A 17917-nucleotide genomic window follows, 5' to 3' on the forward strand; every position below is an offset into this window, starting at 1 on the left:
AGTGAAAATAAAAATGCATTCAGTGACCTCTGAAGGGTGTTGGAAAAATGCACTACCATTTTGTATATAGCTTTCGATAAGAAATGTGAAAGGTATTTTGGACTTGTCCAAAAAGCAATCTTGAAACTTCAAGCAGGGTTAAAAAAAAATGTCTATGCTATTGAGGGTGTCCCCCGAACTGCAGCAAACTGACAGTTTCTATGCAGTTTTGCTGTCTAGAAAAGAAAAGTCAATGCAAATAAGGAAATTTTCCTACTAGCTGTAGAGACATTTAAGGATAGAAGGATTAGGGATGTCTAAGGCTACTAAAAGATATTTACTGAATCTTAGCATTCAGTTTTCAGTATTTTTTGTTTTTTTTCAGAATCTTTATAACTGACTTCAATTTTTTGGTCAATAAATCTAAATTGTAAGAATTAGGCTTTTTGATTACTGAACTATAACCAAATAGCCCTTAATTTTTAAAATACAAAAGGAATTCATTTTAATAGGCTAAAGAGTACAAATCATTTTTTAATGCATTGTATATTGATGAAGCTACTGGGAAGGGTTCACAAAGTAGGTTCATAGCCAATGGTATTTTTTTCTTCCATAGCCATTTTCTATTGGCAAATAATGATGTTGCCTATTTGTGTTGAAAGGGGGTGAAATGAATATTGTAAGATTTACTTTTCTATACCCTCTAAGTGCTAAAATGCTGCTTTCTCATGAGGCTTTCTGTTACACAGTTTGTGGCACAAGTTTATCACTGTTTCTCTCCTAACTCAAATAAAACTGTTTCAACTTCTTTATAAATATAATCTTGCCTGCTTAAATATGAGAGAAAAAAGAGTCTTTTAAGGACAGGCTCAGTATTTTTCCTTTGGTGTTAAAAATGTAGCAATTATTGGGACAAACAAAGGGACAAACAATATCAGTTGATTAAATGAGTTTCCTATTTAAGTTATGAAATCTGTTTCTATCGAGGGACATCTGAAAGAAATAAACGGTTTTAGAATAAAAGCAAGGCAAATTCTCTCTCATTTCATAATTAGGTCAGTGTAGATTTACTTTTTGTTTTGTGTCTCATATGGATTCTGGGGTACTTTGACCATTATGGAAAATTTGTCTTGAGCTAATGTAAGTATAGGTCTATTTTTATATTGATAATAAATTCAGCTATTTTGACATTCTGATCGGTAATTAGACAAATTATTGTGAGTACATTAACAGTTATACAGTATTATCAACAAAAGGTGTATTTGTTAAACACCCGATTTTACGTTTCTGATTTTCCTCTTTAATACCTGGTGTTCAAATTAAAAGGATTTCGGTGTAACTTTGTGCGTGTGCGTGTGCTTGTGTGTGTGTTTTAAAAACAAAGGTGGAAATAAAGCTTTGCCTAAATTTATTTCATAAAAGTATCATTTGTCCTTTTTCACTCTGAGGACATCTTATTACTCTCTGAGATTTTATTACTTCTATATAATTTACATTTCAATATTTTTCAAATTAATATACTGGTTCATAATTCTTGACTTCCTTAACTTCTAAAACTTTCCTCTGTTTTACTAATGTTTTTCAGCCACTCACAAGAATGGTTACTTCCCAGGTCTATTAATATTTAATATGGCTTTATGTACATGGCCTCAAACTATGAAATCCCTGTCTCTGACCACAGCCTTTTATTGCCCCTGCACTCAATCAGCCCCTTACTTCAACTGAACACGTTTTGCCCTTAGGTTCACCTCTTGTCTGTTACTGATCATCATAGTGTAGAGTCTCCCATTGCTCCTTTGTCCTCTAAACTACATCCCAGTCTTTTTACTTCCGAACTCACAAATACCTTAAAATTCCACCCAATTGTCTGCTTTTGATTGTAAGTTCCACCATTTGCTGCTCTGTTCCTTTAGTCAAGGTAGTTAATTTTTCAGTCTCCCAGTTCACCTGCTAGGTGGGAGTTATAAAATACCCTTCTCCTAGGCTTGCTGTGAGGAGTAAATGAGATTACACTTGTTAGGGTGGAACAGTGCCTGGACCATACTGCTTGATACATATTGATATTATTTCGTTCCTTAACTCTTAACTTGACAAGTCACAAACTTGGGTAAATTCTGCTGCCCATTTTCTTATTACTTATGAATCACTGAGTACTGTTGCAGTGTGATCTTACATTTTAGCTCTACCACAAGTTACTGTTAAAATGTTATGTAATATTATATTATGTATTTTTACATAGGACAAATATAGATCATAATGTTTATCATCCAAACTGGGACACATCTGGGAGAAAAGAAGGTGCTATTAGCATGACCCTGATTCTGTCCTTGGCACAATGTTATCCTATTGTTGTAAGAGCAAAACTGGGTGATAAATATGCTCCATGGTCTATTTTTGTAACTTCTTATTAGCTAATGTTGGGGAGGAAAAATAATTTTCCCTCTACCCTTCTAGATTCTTGACTGAGATACCCCCTGTGATAAACAAGAAATGAACAGGAGAAAAATAAATTTAATTAAGTATGTATTGGGGCCCCCAAATCTGAGAGCCTCTGACAGTTAGGCTGTTGAGGTTTTTCTATGCCATCCTGGGCTAAGGAGAAGAGGGTAGGAGTCTGGGACTTCAAAGGAAAGGAAGGCAATTCACAGGAAGATGGGAAGAGAAAACGTTTGGTAAATAAGTAATCGCCATGCCATGCAGAGACAAAGGGACACCAAGAGAAAGGCGGACAAACAGGCCTTGCTAAGTTCACCCCAGTTTACTACACTTAGCTCATATTCTTTGCTATTATCTCTGATAATAGCTCTGTTCCGGCTACAAGCCCTCTAAATCTTTTAGGCCCTTAAGGAATGATAAAGAAAACTTCCTGAGTTTTCTCTTTCTTAAAAATATTGAGTCCAAAATAATCCTTCCGCCGAGTGAGACATATTTTGGGTGGTAAATTTTGCTCCCCTGCACTATCTTTCTTTTTCCTTTTAAATTAAAGAGGAAATGGGCAATATGGCTGTTCAGGCTGAACATATAGGTAGTTGCAATGCAAGTGAAACAGTTCACAGTCCTCACCTAAGTGGTGAAATCGCCAAGGAGAGTTTGTTAGTGGGATCTTACCTACACTGCCCTGTGGAATGTTCTTTTCTAACATGATCTCCATAGAGCTCTAGTCCGTAATATGTGCTGTGTACATATCCACCTTACCTCCACGATGTTTAGGTGATAAAGACCATCACTGGTTTCAGAATGTGGTCTCAATCACTCCACAGTCACTGTATTGATAACCATTTTGTCTGACCCCTTAGTCACATCTGACTTATATCTTTAAACCTCCTGCTTCTCTGGCCGTTTCTCCTTGACTTACAAACATGTTCAAGTTTTCTCTATCTTAAAAAATATTCAAATTGTTATTCTTTATTTTTCTACAATCTGGTGTCATACTTTGGGAGAGTAGTCCATGTTCATTGTCTCTACTACTTCATTTTTCTCTCACTCTTCAACCATATACAAACTGGCTGCAGAGCTCACTGCCTTAGTCCAGTTCAAATTCCTCCGCTTTCATCCTACCCAGTATTTACTGAACTCATATGGTGGTTGGTGATGTTGATCATTAGTTGCATGAGAAAGACTCTTCTCATCTCATCCTTGGATTATGTAAATTTGAATTTACCTTTCTCTTCTTACCTTCATTTCCCCCCTCTTTTTCCTGACTATGTTAAAGCAGGCAGTTAGCTAGATATGAGCAGAGAAAGGACGGCAAGGGCCAAATGGCAGGAAACCACACAGCTTGGAAACAATGGGGGTCCTCGGACAAAGCAAAGCAGGAACCTCCAGACTGACAGGAAAACACACATTTGGGGGCGGTAAGTGTCCTAGAGGCAAAGAAAGGTGGGAAAAGGCGGGAATCTCCAGTGTCTGAATGTAACCTTTTGCTCATTATGCTCTCATTACAATAGAATTAGCCTTGCAGGTAAGAAGTACCCATGAGGCACTGACACCATGACACTTCTGATCAAGACTAAATAAGGACAAAAATTCTTCCTCCCCTTGAGAAGGTGGAGTTGGGTGGAAAATCAGGGAATACGACTCCCAAATCTCTCCCTCCCCAATGAATATTCTGCCCCTTCATTTCTACACCCCACGTAACTGGCCTGCCAAAGAAACCCAGGGCAGCTACCCACCTGAGACTGCCTGTCCTCCCCTTGAGAGTGTACTATTGCTTAAATACGTTTTTGCTTTGCTTTCTTGACCTCCCTGTCTCGTATCTGAAGTCTCTGAATTCTTTCTGACACAAGACAATAACATGCTCTCTGGTATCATTTACCTCTTCTCTTCTTAGACATTCAGAGCTTGTCAGTCTCCTGTATTGTTTCTCTTAGGGAGGTCAACCACGTCAGTTATAACTACCATCTTCATTCAAATCAATCCAGTTCCGTATTTGTGGCCCCAATCTCTCCGCTGAAATCCAAACTACTGAAAGTCACTATTTTGATATTCTGGTACCTCCTATTTGGTTCTTCCAAACTTCATCCTCTGGGTGTTATAGTCACGTTAATGGCATCATTATTTATTTAGCAATTTATTCTCTCAACTTTAGTCATTGTTAATTCTTCCTGTTATTCACTATATCTCACATGTTTCAATTACCAACTTATTTATTAATTTAACATCCATTTATGCAACAAATATTTATTATTTCTTTTTTTTAATGCGTGATACAATGGCAAATAAGAAAAAGTTTCTGGACTCATGGAACTTTCGTTCATGTGGGGAGAAAACAGGTAATAAACTAACAAATGAATATATAAAAGCTGATTTTTGAGTAGTGAAAGCTAGTGCAAAGAAATTGAGACAGGTAAATATGTTAGAGAGTGGCTGAAATGATGGTTTAGATGATCGGGAAACATTTCATTAAGTAGATGACTTTGCAGGTAAGATCCAAATGATTCAAAAGAGGCAGATATGTGAAGATCAAAATGAAGAGTATTCCGGGGCGAGAAAACAAAGTATAAAGTCCTTAAGTGTGGACTAGACACCGTATTGTAGGAGCATAAGGAGAGAGAGCATGGCTCAAGCCTAGCAAGCCAGGGGCAGGGTGCCAAAGAGGTTTAGGATGCGGACAGGGCTACAGTCAGGTAACATCTTGTAGTTCTTACTTATAAGAGTTGTAGACAGAGAGGTGTCATGATCTCATTTATGCTTTGAGAAGATGACTTTGGGTTCTTATATATAAAGTGAAGTACAGGCTAACAAAGAAGCTGCGAGGCATTTGAAGCAGCTCGATGGATCGTTGATGGCGACTTGGCTGAGAGTGGTCACCAGCGGAGATGATTTTTTGGATATATTTTGGAGTTAGTGTTCACAGGCTTTAATGATAGACGAGGAAGAAGAACACATACTGGGCTCAGTGATGGTGACTTTAACTGAGATGAGGAAGACTAGGGAAGCAAAGGATGTGGGTATTAATTGAGTTCAACTTTTAGGTAATTACTAAATATGAAATTGTTAATGCTAAGTAGGCAGTTGATGGAATCTGGGGCTCAGAGGAATGTTCAGGCATAGAAAAGAGGAAAGTGTGGTATCATGGAAGCCAAGAGAATAGTGTTTCCTGCAAGCCCGATGCTGTCAAATTAGGTGGGAATATTGTATCGGCCAACATAGAAGCCATATGCCACTTTCCTGTTTCAGCAGACTGGTAGCCATAGATGCCTAACCAGAGTGGGTAAATGTAGTGTACGTGCCTGACGTTAAGCTTTTTGAGTTCTGAGGCATCCATTTCGAAGATATCTTTCTCAAATAAAGATACTGCGAGCTGCATGACACAACTACTAGTAAAGGAACTACTACTACTAGTAAAGGCTGCCCCAGCAATGAAATTCCCCTTTTAGAAAGCCCTGGTTTACCTAGGTAACTGACCATTTGAATGATGTCACTTTTTCCTTCCTGTGCTTTAGTCCTAACTCCTGCTCTTATGTTTTAAATTCACCGATAAAGAGCAAACCCACAAAACCCTAGGCACCCCACTCTCAGACCCCAATAAAGGCAGAAACCAGGTCCCCACGCTCTCTTTCTACCCATAACCTCACTGTGTGGCCCCAGATGTGCCATGTACCCTTCAAGACTTGTCAATAATATATCTGTTTGTGCCCCAAAGTTCCCTGATGGTTGTTGCCGAGCTGTGTTTTGTAATGACAAGAACCACAAGGGCTTAGCTCTGGAGCGGGAGATGTCTGTGGAGACTGGCCACAGTTATAGGGGCCCAAGTGAGTGCCCCCCAGGACATTTCCAGCCCGTAGCATCATCAATAGACTGGGACCAACACAAAATGGTAAAGAAAGACTACAGGTAGAAAATGGAAACTACAGACTTTATACCAAAATGACCCTGCATGCTATTTCCTCTTTCTGCTTATCATTACCATTTCCTTTGCCCTTCTTCATGCCCCATTGTTTGTCACTTGAACCTTTGAAACAATCTCTGGACTACTTTCTGCTTATGAAGTTTATGTCTCCCCTCTCCAGAATGGCTCTTCATTGACCAGAGTCATCTTGAAGTGTGGCAGACTATCAATTGTCCAATGGAGATTTGATAATTTTCTATGAATATAAAAAGATGAAAACTTTTGTTCACATATATTTCATATATTTGAAATTTGAGGTTAACTGTTTTTCATGGAAATTCTATTACATCCATAATAATTATTAAGTTTTTGATAATGGACTATAAGTATTGTGCTGGACAGTTGGTCTAGGCTAACATTCATTTAACAGGCAGTAATTTGTCTTGACTGAGATATTTTCATATAAATTGCATTTTATTAATTAAATTTGTTAAATTTGCATTTTTATTGTAGCTGGGATATTGCTTTATTTTATCCCCAATTCACAGAAAAGGATCAATAGCTTAAAAGTCACTCATTAAAGCATGAAGGTAGTAATAAAATAGGATCATAAATACTGTAACACAGAATAAAGTCATAAATATAAACATCGACTAGGACTTGTAATAAAATATTGAACATGAATTTGTTCTTAGAACAAAACTTCTGAGCATGTAATAATTTCATAAAGGCAGCAGCAGAAGAAAATTGCAAACAGGAATTTCAAAGAAGATCATCTTAAATTAGGTTTGTTAAACTGGTAACCATCTATACAGAGTGGCAGTGCCTAAACTGTTCTGAAGTTCTGACAAATGGTTGCATGGAGGCGTCACAGTTTATGTTTATGTGCCAACTGAAAACAAAGCATAGTGACCTCTGTGGTAAACAGTTGAATTTATGTCTAAAAGGTGAAAATCATCATTTTCTTTGTGAAATTAATTAATTAGTTCAAATAGGAGAGAACAAAGTGAAACGCAGCTATCAAAGTTTATCATTGCAAGTTTTAGTCTGTATAATAAAAAATATATATAAATCATGCCATTTTTTTTTTTTTTTTTTTGTGGTACGCGGGCCTCCCTCTGCTGTGGCCTCTCCCGTTGCGGGGCACAGGCTCCGGACGCGCAGGCTCAGCGGCCACGGCTCACGGGCCCAGCCGCTCCGCGGCACGTGGGATCCTCCCAGACCGGGGCGCGAACTCGGTTCCCCTGCATCGGCAGGCGGACGCGCAACCACTGCGCCACCAGGGAAGCCCAATCATGCCATTTTTTAAAGAGCTTCACAAATCAGTAAATGATAAATGTGCTCGTGTGAGGGAAAGCAGAGCAGACTATAGAAAAAATACACTTGTCAACTGGTATGCTATGTCTTTGCATAATATCGTGAGTATGCATTGTGGAAGAACTGCATTCCAATACACATGCCATTATCCTGTTCTTTATCTGTGGAAAGAACACTGATGTGTAAAGTGCATTTGGTATCTGCATATGAGAGAGAAGTGTTCAACATGTTTTGTTTTGTTTATTATTGAAAAATCATGATACAGGAGAGGAGTTTTCTCATTTAATTGAGGACTATTTTATGAATTGAATGGAAGTGGCTATACTGCGGTGCCAGTTTATGCACCACTTTATTCTCCAAATATCTGTGGCTCTAAAGAAATCCCCACTGATCTTAATCCACTGTTGAATAAGACAGAGAAAACTGTAAATAAAATCAAATTATGGTCATGTTGTCTGTATGTTTTTAGTGTGCTCTCTGAAAAAATAACAAGTCATGACTTTGCTTTTCTATTCTGCTGAACCCTGACTGTAAAAGGTATAATGAGTTTGAAATGAGATTAGGAAACAAAGAACATTTATTCATGACACTGAAAATGCCCTTAAAGACCATTCTTGAGATTTCAAGTGTCTTGCTCAGTGATTTATTTCAATGGTAAGTTTAGTAAATTTGGTATATCTGGGGTACCTAGAACCTATCACTGAATGGCCAATATATGTCTACTTTAAAAATTAAGTATAAATATAAAGATTTCTCAAGAAGAAAACTATGATGCAAATGGCTAGTTTGCCAAGAGTTTAGTTCCTTCAGAGTAATATCTTCTTCACTTACTGATGAAAGAAATTAGTGATTTAATCAATATATATTTGTTTTCTTAAGTCATATATGCCTATATGCTGTAGAAATACCTAAATGCACCCAAAGAATGATTTGGGCACTTATTGCCACAATCTAAGTTGAATCACTCAGCTTTGAAGATATGATTGTGATATTTTTCAACTTGAAGTCTAGTGGGGCACTGAAAATAGTCTTAGTTTAGAAATAGTCCGTAAATTCTATCCAAATATCTGCTAACCAGTTGACAGGATCACCGAAAACTAGCTGCTATTCCTGGCGAATGATATTTATTTAACAGAATGAAAGACTGGAGGGATATTCATTTCCACTAATACAGGTAACTATTAGATTGCGCCATATGAATCAATAATGTTGAACTGTTTTGGACTGACAAAAAATGGACATTCTTTATGGCTCAACCTAATAGATAATATGAAAACCCTTCGGCTTCAAAACATTCAGAAATACTGGATAAAATACAATAAAATACTTTAAATATATACTTTTATTAACAAGGGAATAAGAACAATCCCAAGAAGTTATAAAGTGAAAGCAAGCTGATGATACACCTGAAAAGTGGGGGATGAAGCTGTGGTTTTTTCTGGGAGTGTTTGTTGGTGCAGGTCACCAGTATGTGTGGTTTTCCACATCCCCGCAGGGACAGGCCACAGGACTTTGGTTAGGGAGAGAATTAGCTAAGACTGTGTGAAGTCAGAACCCTTGAACTTCCCGTCTAAGCTCTCAGAGGAGAACAATGAAAGAGTCTGAGGGTTTGTAACCAAGTCCTTGCCTTCATAAAGTTTGGCTTTCAATGGATGCTATCAGAGAGGCCAAGAACATCTAAAGCCAACAAATTAATTCTCTGTTGTTAGTGCTCTAGCACTGAAAGAAGCAAATGTGAATACTTTCTGGAACAAAGCACTCACAATCCAGGTTGTACAGGGTTCTCAGAGAAAAAGTTCTTGTGAAAAGGAAGCCACAGGCCCAAATAACATAAAATAGCCATGATAAATAATAATCAGAATAGATAACCAACAGCTAAATTAAACATAGGGTTATCTGTTAATGAAATGACAAGAGTTAAAACATAAGTATGTTCAAGCATCTTAAAAATGAAATATGGAGTTGAAAACACAAGCAAGAAACAAAAAATAAAAAATCACAACAAAATTCAAAATAAACCCAAAGAACATATAGAATGAAACATGTAATCATGAGAAAAAAGCAATAGAAGAGTTAAACGGCAGATTAGATAAGCTATCGGAAAAGGTGCAAACTGGAAATGAGATGAATACATTTCTCAGAAGGAAGCATAGAGAGTTAAAGAAATAAAATAAAATGAAAGCAATCTTAGGAAACATGGAAGAACGAATGAGACAGACCAACATATTTCTAATTAACAAGGAAGAGTGAATACAGAGAGTAGAATAGAGGTAATATGAAAGACGTAACTCCTGCAAATTTTCTGGAGTTGAAGAAAATCTTGGTATATCATGTTTGTGAGTCATGGTGAATCCCAACCAGGATGAATTAAAAAACAAATCCACATATAGACACGCTTTAATGAAATACTGAGTATTCCGAAAAAAAATGTAATCACACTTTTTAAAAAAGCAATCACATAAAATATTACTTACAAAGATTAACTTAGTGCATTTACTAACATCAATAGAAACAGATGACAGCATGAATTAAAATACTAAGAGAATATAACTAGCAACTTAAAATTTTATATCTAGTCATTAGCTGAATTTAAGATCCAGATAAACCTATTAAGGAAATGGTAGTTAAATAAAAAACATTCTAGAAAAAAAACCACCATGTGTTTTGAATGCAAATAAACTCTTACCAAAATGCATACTAAATGTTATACTATGAGACGAACGAAACCAAGACCAGGAAGAAGGAATAAGATGCAGATAGAAAGATGAACAAAGAAATAGGAAATAATGGGTTAAATAATCAAACATTGTTTGGGTAAAATAATAAGGATGACGATGATGAATAATTTGGTCCAGGTTCAGAAGGGTCTTAGATCCCACCTGCCCATGGCATCTTTAACCCGTCGTAAGTGGGATGGGGTCTAGGATAACGATTAACATTACAGGTGTCTTCGTTTGTGATCCCAAAGAAGCCAACAGGCAGCAAGGATTTGGGATTGGCTAGTTGGCTGGGAGGTACTTCTAGAAAACAAAAGCAGAGAAGTGGCAAATTTAGATAGGAGACAGACAGTAAAGAGTGCATCAACAATCAAGTTACCACTGTGGGCAGCTGGAAGTTAATCTTTCTGAGGAACGACAGAAAACAGTGTAATACACACACACCTCAGATTTTTTTCCACCTGGAATGTAAGGAAGCTGAGGTATTTATACACCAACTCCTGTCAAGTCCCTGGTTGAGAACTGCTGGACATGGGGACATTAATTCCCCAGGACTTCTGGCTGCCTTTCCTGAACACAATCAGGACAGGTTCCACTGGACAGAGAAAGCCCTCAGCAGAGAAATGCAGGCACTGGGATTGAACAGTGCAACACCAAAGAATAGTTTTTTGTTTCAGTTTTTAAACCAGAGCCCTCGCTTCTTTCTAGCTTCTGCCATATAACTAACAGATTACACTTTGTCTTAGAATCCAAGCTCTTTTTTTCCCCCTCCACTCAGTGAGGAGTAAGTTTTTTTCTTCGGATTTTCTGAAAGCAAAAATAACAATCAAACCATCTTTTACTTAAATAAGAGAAGACTGATAAATTTTTCTACAGGATACTTTACCACAGGTTTACTTAAAGGTAAGGCTGAGAGGAAGCCCCTCTCTCCCTCCCGTCATTTCCTAGTCAGCCTGAATCCAATACCTAACTGCCAGTATACAGTCAAAAAGGAGAACTCGGAAGTTAGTGTTCTGGTAGTAAGGTGACTTACAAAGACATCATTCACAACTCTGGGAATCACAAACATCTGATTTTGTGAGTTAGGTTTATATCAGCTTCAGAATTGGGAAGGAGCTACACACAGTGATTCTTTGCCATTTAGTGATGAGGCTGAGCGTGTGATAAGCAGCAAGGAAGTCTGGTGAAGTCAGCTGTAGAGCGGACTTCAGTCAACAAGGAAAATCTGGTGTTGGAGGCGGGTTTGGAGCCCTCTTGAGCGTCACAGTTGGGGCTGGGATATGACTGAAAAGGGGCATTATATTTTTCTTCCAAGAAACACCACGTTAGCTTAACAGTGAATCATGTGACTTATTTTCTCCTAAGATACCCCTTCATGGTACCAGGCTAAGATTCAAGAACATTTCCCTCTTTTTCAAAGCTCACTTCCAACACTTCAAAAGTAAGATGTGCCATTCTGTATGTTCAACATGTCAGTTGCTAAGTGTGTGTGTGTGTGTATGTGTGTCAGTCACAAATCTTGCAGTTGCAGGCGATAAAAATGCCCTCAAACTTCAGAGACCAAAAGGAGAATTTATCATCTCGCGTAATTGGTTGTGGAGGAGAGCTGTCTAAGGACTAAACCTTACTTAGTCACCGCTGGGTTCTGGGCTTCCAACAATGTTATGAGGCTACTCCTTTCACTTTCCTCGGAGTTGGCTTCATTTTCAGGCAGTCTCCTCCCATATTGTGGCAAAGATATCAGGCCAGTACTAGCTCTAGGCTTCTGTTTTCCTCACACTGACTTTCCTAGTGAAAAGAGAGTCTGGTATCCAACTGTTCAAGAAAAAGTCCAGGGCAGGGCTCTGATTCCTCAGCATGTCTGCATCTCTTAACCATCAGTGTGGCTAGGGAGACGGGGTTTTTTGATAACCAAAGACTAGCTCATCTGCTTGACTTTGTATCAGTGATGAAAGGATTTCCCACAAGGAAGACCTGTTCAGTTAGCCGAAGAGAGGTGAAAAGAAAGCATCATGGGAAGCCAGTAATTCTGCATTGCTTAGAAGATAAAGGGTATGCATGTGAAAGTAACTATTTGAAAGTGGAATTCTGGACTAAAATAGAAGGACATGTCTTCATCAGAGTGAAATATGAGCCAACAAAAAACATACCCAGTCTTTCAGTAGAGTATCCTTTTGTATACTTAGTTGAGAAGTTCTAATTCCAATAAATTTTGCATATAATCAAACCACTTTTATCTCTCCTGCAGTTAATTGAAACAGAAGCATACATCATTGTTATGACACCTCTAGGTAATTTCTATAATGCACATTATTGATTGGGTTTTCTAAATCTGCTTTTACACCTTAAAGCTGAGTACAAAGGTGATTCTGACAGCAATGGGAATAAAATCCTTTAAAAGCAATCTCGTGGTCACACATTTTACTGTAATGGGATTCTCTTAATATCAATATATTTCTGTAAATTGCCTTCTCAGTTCACACGATCAAAAGAAAATAGAAGGCAAATAGAGTCCCCCAGTAGTTAATTAGCACATAAATAATTGTATTTGAAAACACAAGGCGAGAAAGAGACATGCTATTTTCTTACCGTTTCAATTCCTTTGGACTCTGTAAACTTGTTGGGTATTATACACATAGCAAGATTAACTTCAATTCATACATCTCTGATTTGTTATTTTTCTGTACAATAGATGAATGAAAACATTATTTTAGACATATAAACATACACATATAATGGCACACTGTTAACATATATTTGTGTGTGTACAGACACACGCACACGCACGCACACACACACACACACACACACACACACACACACACTTCCCGTGCACGGGTTGAATGTTGTCACACATTCTCAGCCCAGGAGAGGTGCTGCAGCAGGCAAAAGGTATCCGTTTGGCCACTGAGCATTAGAGTCGTGCTGCAAATGCTCTCCGCCAAATAGCACTTTTCTAGATACTGAGCAGAGTATTCTCTGATGCATTGTTTTCCCATTGCAGCTCTCTGTCATTTATTTTGTTCTCTGAAAAACATCCCTGACCCAAAATGAAAACACATCAAGAAATAAAATAAGATGTAAATCTGATAGTGCAAATCTGTCCAACGATGCACAGAAAAGGTTTGACTGAGGGGTAAGGTAACTTGAAAGAGACAGTGTAGTCTACTGAGCATGAAATGAGCGGTTGGTGAGTGTTTGATGGCAATCAGTTGGCATTATGAAGGGGATAATAAGCGTCATTATAGACTGGTGAATAAAATAACAATTATTTACATAATAGATGGAAGAAATACCAGAGGCATGTTGTGATTTCAAGGTATTTGAAGAGAATAAAAAAAGATCCCTAGTACCTAGGGGATAACCACCACAAGAAACCAACAATGCTATATATGTCATTGAATCAGTATTTCCAGGAAAGCATCCCCTTACCTGTCAGTTCAAACCCAATTGTTCTTATTTATTTAGAGGGAATTCAGAGACACATGAGTGAAAAGATAAGGAAAAATTATTTCTAAATGTCAGAATATATAACCACAAATCAGAATACTTTTTCTGGCTTATAAATAAACAGATGTGAATAATTATTTCTTAATAATAACTTACATTATTAGTATATGTTTTATAATATATGCAATGCCTTATACCATTACTAAGTGTATGTTTTTTGTGAGCCGCTTGATATTTTCAAAACATTAAAGCAGAATTCTTTTCACAGAAAAGCGATCTGTGAATACCTTGTTAACATGACCATTTGCCTCATTCTCCTTTAATACATTCTTTATAGAAGCTTTGCTGAAAGCAAAGTAAGACTATAAATGACCTTTTTTTTTAATAGTGTTAATTACAGTCACACTCTGTCCTGGTTTAATGCAGCTACAGAAATTCTTTTCGGTGGCAGCAAAAGAGCAAAGAAATGAAGGCAGGGACTCTCTAGTCTGCATTTCCTTTTCCTCCTTTCAATTTTTATGAAAACCAAGTATCACTTTAATCATAACTTTATTATTTATCCTTAATCAAACACAACTGTAATTTCTAATTATTATTCATCTTAATAATTAATGAAATTATATTGGGAGAGTTTCTGTAATATGTACAGACTGCTTTCAAACTGTCCAGTGTAATTACTAATGAAAAAAGAGCCATAATGAAATGGAATTTCGCAAGTGTTTTGAGTTCACGCGCACACGAGGGGTATGCTGTGGTTCGTTGGCATTAGCTAATGATAACCTGAGATCAAAGGCAGAGCCCTATGGAGCTCCAGCTTTCAAGGTAGCATAATAAGTCTGAAATGTCAAATGAAATCTTCCAAAAATGAAACTTAAACTACAATAATGGCCCATCAAAACTGTCAAGCTGGCTATCCAAGTGATATGTATATGATTGATGATTTCTAAAGCTCTAAGAAAGTGAAATCGTTCTAGACAAAAGGCCAAAAGCAAATTCTTAATTCCAATTACAAGAAAAGTAAATTTACCGAAGCTGTCCTGTGGTTTACCTCGTGCCATGCCAGCAACACCCAAAGTAACTGACCTTACCGGGAAACAAAGAAGAAAACGAAAGAAGGATCAGTGAATAAAACTCGTACTGCTTCTACATAACAATTTAAATCAGGAAACTCTAATTATCCTGTTATCTTACATACACCTGCTTCTAAAGCTCTGAATCTCAGCGTTTAGAGTAGAGTACACCACTGTTTAAAGCATACAAGCACAAAGGTAGAGATATGGCATCCAGCAGAGAATGAAAAGTTGTAAGAGCACACAAAGCTGCCGTAATGGCAGATCCCTGATTATATGCAAGTAATTAGTAAATTCTGATCAGAACAATCCTTTCCCTCTAACAGTTTGTTGGAATTAATGATAAGACTTTAAAAAATTCTTAACGTATGTCTCCGACTCTACTGCAAGCATTAAAAATAGAGCTGTGAAATCTTCGTGAAGCCTGTGAGTTGAACATTCACTGCTTCACTTCTGAGAGAGAGAGAGAGGAGGGCAAAAGACGAGCTTAGGGAGGATATTTCATTAAAGTCAGACAGAACTTTAATATAGAAAAATTAGTTCCGTGAAAAATCTTTTTCCATTTCCACTAAATCGGAAACAATTTATACTCTGAAATGAGAATTGAAAGAAGAGGAAAAAAAAATCCTTAATTGGTCTGGACTTTTCCATTGTGCTTCTGGAATTCTGACCCTTGTGCTCTGTTGAACCTACTTGTTTCAATGATTCGTTTATTTGTTCTTTCATTCACATATTCATTAGTTATCAATCGATGTATTCTTCATCCATTCATTCATACATTCGTTTATTTATTTAACATTTTCTGTGTGTTAGGCACCAGGCTATACATTGACCATGCAGAAGTGTATATGGCATGAGGTCTGCCACCAAAGTACTTAAAGGGACAGACAAATGTGTTACTCAGTACAGGTAATAAAATGTGATACAACTTGATATGTTAAAGAGGAGAACAGAAGTATTAAAACCTGCCTGTTCTTGTATCATAGATACAGTCAAGTAAGCTTTCAAAGAGGAAATGTTATCTGAGGATTTCTTATGATAGTTTGTAATTTACCAGAGAATCTACAAAATCTATACTTAAACAGGAAGGATATTTTGAGGAACATTGACATTTGCAGATAATTAGAAAGGACAAATTTGAGGCTTATTTTCCATTATGTTTCCCCAAATTGCATATTTCAAGCAATAGCTAGTCAGATTTGTATGCAATGAACAAGTAGAAGAAGCAAATGGAATAATAATTCTTGAGGAAGCAGTGATTATATTTAAAATTATGTCAGCCTTGACCACAAGGCCAACAATATGAGCGAGGTAGGTTACCAAGAGGGCATCAAACTTCCCTACATAGTTATTGAATAATTACTAAGCAGGATGTGTTAAATTTGAAGGTCATAGTCTCTGACTTATTAATACAACTAGGAGAGTTGATTTCTCCTAAGTATGCTCAGCATACTCACATGGGGCCAAAACCTTGAGTGAAAATCCTGAGAAGAAGACTTTCTGCCAGAGGAGATTCTGGAAGTTAATGATGACCTCTGAGATGTCCCTACATGGTATTAATGGGGTGGCATGAAAGTGAATTCATAAGAGAAACGCTTCTGCTAAGAAGAAAAAAAGTATGCAAAATTCTAAGGCACTGGGAAATAAATTATTAGATTCTTGACCATTATTCTTCAGTCTTGTTATGGAGAAGGATCTTAAAAGCTTAAAATATTTTATTTTTCTGGTTCATTGAGTACTCTTTTAATTTTGTCATAATTTTTCTGGTACCCAGTAGAAGCTTAATTTAACCAGTGGATCCATTTTACAGCTGAACCACTATATTGTCAACATATTACTTGGTCTTTATTTGAAACATGGAAGCAAAACTATACATGGGATATCAATTTTACATTTGTATATCTTGCTCTACAAATATAACAAATAGATACTTTCCATGGCACTTTTTAGTTTTCACTAACAGGAAACAGATTGGATTTGGATTCATGTGACATGAAAGTACTTGGATTTTTAGACAGAAAATTTAGTGGAATATTATCTTAGCTTGAGGTTCCCCCAAAGCAGACACTGAAGCAAAGAGTTGTTTTTATTTGCAAACATCATCCCAGGAAGTGGAAGTGAGGAATAGAGAGGGGGGAAAAGCCAGGAAGGAGGAAAAGCCAAACAAAGATGGGTTATTAAGGTTCCAGTAGGTTCCCTTGGCACCTCGTGAGAAGCCTTATGAAACATGTTTTAGAAGTTTCCACTCAGGTGCAAGAAAGGTGGAAATGTTTATTTATTGGTCCTCATCATTCATTGTTCAATGGTAGTGCCGTAAATTTCTGGGTGGGCACATTGTGAGAGCAAAGTGGGTCCCTGTGGGGTCCCCACACTATAGCTCAGAGAAGCCCAGGAGGGGAGAGTGATATAGATGGTCCAGGCCTGAGCCTAGGAGACTGGTGGCTCCCAGGCAAAATAGTGGGAGCGTGTGCAGGGCTGGTGATGACAGCAGTAGCTGAAATAAGAGGGGCCAAGAATTGGGATGCAAGACGTGCCTAATGCAAATGTTGCCTGTTCTTTAACATAGAAGGAAAATTGTTTACAAAAGCTAAACTGGCAAATTTATAAGTACTGCAAAACAGATTTTGCAGTGAAATATAGCAGGTAAATATGGCAAAGCTCTACGCTCTGATCATGTCTTCTCATTTTCAATTAATTCCAATGACCACTTCCTCCTCACCCTGTCCTTAGGAGGCAAACCCAGATTCTTTCATCTCTACCAACATTCCTCAAACATTTGGTCCAGAGACCATTTTATACTGTTAAAAATCGTTGAATATCCAAACATGATTGTGTTAATATAGGTTGCACTCATATTAACTGTATTAAGAAATTAAAACAGAAATTGTAACGTGGCTCGAATACATTTAAAAATGAAAACAATAGGGGCTTCCCTGGTGGCGCAGTGGTTGAGAGTCCGCCTGCCGACGCAGGGGATACGGGTTCGCGCCCCGGTCCGGGAGGATCCCGCGTGCCGCGGAGCGGCTGGGCCCGTGAGCCATGGCCGCTGAGCC

General features: G+C 37.6%; 1 pseudogene; it reads left to right on the forward strand.

Moving 5' to 3' along the window:
- The first annotated feature begins 2979 nt into the window (after positions 1-2979).
- The window catches only part of LOC102992269 (catenin alpha-3-like), a 19660-nt pseudogene continuing 4722 nt past the window's right edge, over positions 2980-17917 (forward strand).

This window comes from Physeter macrocephalus, chromosome 7 (genome assembly GCF_002837175.3).
Source record: "Physeter macrocephalus isolate SW-GA chromosome 7, ASM283717v5, whole genome shotgun sequence".
NCBI lineage: Eukaryota > Metazoa > Chordata > Mammalia > Artiodactyla > Physeteridae > Physeter > Physeter macrocephalus.